Genomic DNA, 4,649 nt, shown 5'->3' on the forward strand with positions numbered 1-4,649 from the left:
CTACAACCCCCCAAACACACACACACACACTTTATGGGACACAATATTATGTAATTGTATATGTATATGTATTTGTTTATGTGAAATACCTGAGAGCCATTAAACTTTTTTATTGATTTTCTGCTCTTGTTGCACTGCAAAACAACACAAAAAAAATCATACATTACAACTGACTTATGTACATGCATAAACAGTACCGCAAGATACACACTGACCAAATACAAAGTAAACATACATACTGTGCATACACTCTTTCTTTACTCTTGCTATCTTACGTGTGCTGCCATTGACAGATCTCTGCCAGATGGCATCCACTAATAGTCACAGGGAGAAAAGAAAACCTTTGCTTAGTTATACTAATATCAAATGTTCCAAACAAGTATGGAAAAACCTGAAATTCAGCCATTACCAGTATTTTGGGAAGTAGCCAATGGTCATAATAGCTTAATAAACATACGAAATAATACCGTAATGATAATGTAAAACTGATATGAATGGCTTGTGAAATCACAGTAATAACACTGTTCTTACCTTCTTCTGGCCATGACCTTCGGTATGCAAGTAAGATGCAAGTTCTTGTGAGTTTTGCCTTGTTCAGCAGCAGTTGGCATATCATGCAAATATTACAGTATTTAAGCAGCATTATTAAACAGCAAATAGTGTTTGACAATAAAAATAACTTGCATTCCGCTCAGGTCTAATATAGTCATTTAAATGATAAACCATACAAATTTAATCGCAGTTGGATGTTTCAGCTGCATTTTATCTAACTTATCAATACTGTCGCGCGCCAAATTACTCTCTCTGGCCATACCGACGCGCGAATTAAGTAAACATTTTACCACTGACAAATCGCATGACACATAACTTTATAATCTTGATGGCAAAGCCATGTTCATATTCCGCGTGAGGTTATTTCCCATTTCAATACTGTCCTCCCACAACTTTAGCTTGTTAGCATTGCCCACCTGATAACCTTGTATTTATGCAAATAAAAACAAGATGTCCATGCACAGTACGAGACGTGCTATTTAGCTAAAATACCAAGTAAAAGCCACCAGCAAGTTAATACATCCAGGTAGTATAGACTAATAATGTTAGAACTGGAACAAAGATGAAGTGCAGTTCTAAAATCCAATCATATAAAATAAAATATAAGTACTAAAGTCGGTGCATCTGGACAGCTGCTGGACAACCACAAAATAAAATGCATTCTGTAAAATGCATTAAATAATAATAAGTGCGCAAAAATAATACCAGACTTCTTACCGGATCAAGTTGGTTGTGACTCCTGCGCCGGCGCCTGGCAGTCGTTGAGCGGTTTAAGGGTGCGCATGCGCGAAGGATCCCCTGCGCAATTCTGTGTGCTCTCGCTTTCCTGTTTGATGACTTTTGTTATTTTAGGTCGTTTGTCACAAGAACAAGACACTTATTTTCTGCATTCTTAGCTGTAATTAAATATCTATGAATATTCAGTTTTCAATATTTGGAAACATCCATCTGAAAGAAAAGTTTAGACTTTGATTTCTAGCAGCTGTTTTTTATCACCTGAACTGAGCAGGAAAAATGAAGACAATGTGCATTTATTTTTCTTTGCGCATACTTAAAACCTACATTTTGTTTACGTTTCTTTCTTATATTGCTTTCCTTTACAATTTGTAGCGCGCATTTCCTGATAATATTTGGAGCTCAAAACGAACTGGCCAATGGGACAGGCTGCCACGTGCGCTTGATGAGAGAATGTGTAAACACACGTGTTTGACGCTGAGGCACGTGACCGTGAGCACTGAAGCACTCGACATGCCATATCACTTGGAGTTTCATTTCAGTAAGAAGCCAGATTTTATAAACCTCGCATCCAGGCCAGCAACATGCCTGGCTAAGCCATTTCACAACCGTGACCGTGTGCCTTTATGACGGTCATGGTAATTCTTCTGTCCTGAGGACATTTATTTTCTTTGTGTAAAATAAGCATACTAACAGCACAATTTTGAACTACTACTTACCATTACTACAACTACCGCCTAATAATAATAACTTTTTTGTATTTTTTTTTTTATGGAATGCGTGGCTCTTTCCAGAAGAAGAAGAAGAAAACAACATCAATACGCAGACTACAAGAAAGCCCCTCACTCCTCTGCTCTTTTCAGAGTAGCCACAGCACTACTGAGTGGCTGTAGCCTATCCAGCTTCCAAGTGAAGAATGAAAAAACCTTCAAGATCATAAAATCCATCATACAAAACGGTTTGTTTTATTACAGGTATCTAGCTGAAGAAGCTAGCTATCTATCGCATCAAATAAAACGCTTTTGATCAGTAGCATTCTTTAATAATTCCTGAAAAAATTATTATGTTCACAAAGACTGCATTTAGTATTTTAAACAAGAAAATGCCGCTAGATAAAGTGATATTGGTTTAATGTTATTGCAGCCTTAAAATTATTTCACTATTTATGCCTGAAAAAATATTAATTCCTCTTGCTCATGGTGTAAAAACTCCATTTTTAGCAGCCTCATTAAGAAATTCAATAAAATCTGACTTCAAAAAAAGCCAAATCCAACTGATCTACTAGGCCCACAGCACACAAGCTTCTATTATTATTATTATTATTTTAATATTATTATTATTTATTATTACTAATAATAGAATAAAATGCATAATCTCATACCTCCCCAAGCTTTCTCGTTAATCCACCAAACCTGGGATTAGACCTTCCAGACTGTTCTGTGACTCCGGGTTTATTTACTTTCATATAAAAATAAAGATTGTAAAAATCAGAAGAATCCTGTGACTCAAGAATAACAAGGAAATGAGTATAAATTAATTGTTGCCATATGGCAACTCCGTACCATAGAGGGATATTAAGCTTTCCTTTACAATTTGTAGCGCGTTATATGGAGCTCAAAACGAACTGGCCAATGGGAGAGAGCGCTTGTGCTGCCACGTGCGCTTGATGAGAATGTAAACACACGTGTTTGACGCTGAGGCACGTGACCGTGAGCACTGAAGTACTCGACATGCCATACTTGAGTTTTATTTACTAAGAAGTTACATTTTATAAACTCTCGCATCCAGGCCAGTAACACAAAGCTATTAAGTTATTAATAACTGTGACAGAAGTTTTTGCGGACGATTATGAAAATTCTTCTTGTCCTGAGGACACTTTTATTTTGTGTAAAATAAGTATACTAACAGCACACTTGAACTACTACTACTACTATTACTACAACTACTACTAATAATAATAACTTTTTTGTATTTTTTTATGGAATGCGTGGTTTCAGAAGAAGAAGTGAATAACATATCAATACTCCAACTCAAGACTTTCACTTCAACCTCTTTTTTCAGAGAGTGAAGCACAGCACTCACGGAATCACTCAGGCCGTTGCATTCCCTCTCCATGAAGAGTTCGCCAAACGCCGCTTCTACAACTGAGATGCTAACTCATTCATACAAACTATTTGTTTTAATACAAGGTTTACTACTAGCCTATCTAGCTAGCTATCTATCGTCATTGAACCGTTTTTGGGATCATAGATTTTTTAATAATTCCTGTAAAAATTATTGTCATGTTCCAAAGACTGGCAATTTATTTAAACTCAAGAAAATGTCACAGACAGTGAGTATTGTGTAATGTTATTGCAGTTTTAAATTATTTCACTATTTTATGTTTATAAAAGAATTGCTTTTCCGTCATTCTCTGTTTAGTCCTTGGGGGTAAAACTCCATTTATTCAGCAGTCCATTAAGAAATTGAATAAATTGACTTGAAAAGCCAACTAACCGGATCTACAAGGCCCACAGTACATGAGTCTATTATTATTATTATTATTACTAGCGCTACCGTTACTAAGTGTTATTCTTAGTATTGATAGATTATTATTCATTCTTATTATTAGTAATTATTAAGTTAACATCCACCAAACTCCAGATTAAACCTTCAGACGGTTCTTACTCGGGTTGCTTTACTTCCTTTCATAAAAAATAAAGATTAAAACAATCATAAGATCCCCGGACTTACCACGATTGATCAAGGAATGTCTCAGATGAGCCAAGACTATTGAGAAGAACAACAACTGTCATCTGGTTTTATCAGTTTTGCTGTAGCTGTGTAATTTTTTTTTTTCTTTTTTTTTTTTTTCTCTTTTGCTAAATCGTCAGGCGGCGCGCTGTCGGTTAGCCTCGTTCGTGTGTTGCCGTTTTTTTTGCCACATCTGCTTCGGGCTTATGGTGTGTGTCCTGTGTGCTGGGTGTGTGTTGTGTGTGTGTGTGTGTGTGTGTGTGTGTGTGTGTGTGTGTGGTGTGTGAAAACTGCTATACAGTTTCTTCATAGGGATTTTTTGATGAACAGACCTGTTTAAACAGAAATTTTTTTGAAAGTGAGAATCTTTGTAAAAAAATGTCCAAATGTCTTTTTTTGTCATTTTATATTAATGTAATGTGTCCTTGTTAAATAATAAACAGAAAAAAGCTGTTTCATGCATTGAAAGGTGTTGAGTTGTTTCAGAGTTGTAACACGTTAAGAGTTGGATCCAATTTGGTCATATGAAGGATATTTCTGTGCCACCAATACTTACTTCAGGGTTCTACGATTTCAGAGAGGTTTCTTCTTTCTTCTTTTTTTTTTTTGATTGTGGCACTTCTTGATGT

General features: G+C 35.9%; 1 long non-coding RNA gene across 1 annotated transcript; it reads right to left on the reverse strand.

Annotated features, from left to right (window-relative positions):
* Positions 1-238: 238 nt before the first annotated feature.
* On the reverse strand, positions 239-1,303 carry LOC122148859. The gene is made up of 3 exons (XR_006162674.1): positions 1,270-1,303; positions 532-589; positions 239-314 (listed from the first exon to the last, which is right to left on the reverse strand). It is a non-coding gene; the product is annotated as an uncharacterized LOC122148859 (long non-coding RNA).
* Positions 1,304-4,649: the final 3,346 nt, after the last annotated feature.

This window comes from Cyprinus carpio, chromosome A19, assembly GCF_018340385.1.
Source record: "Cyprinus carpio isolate SPL01 chromosome A19, ASM1834038v1, whole genome shotgun sequence".
Classification (NCBI taxonomy): Eukaryota; Metazoa; Chordata; class Actinopteri; order Cypriniformes; family Cyprinidae; genus Cyprinus; species Cyprinus carpio.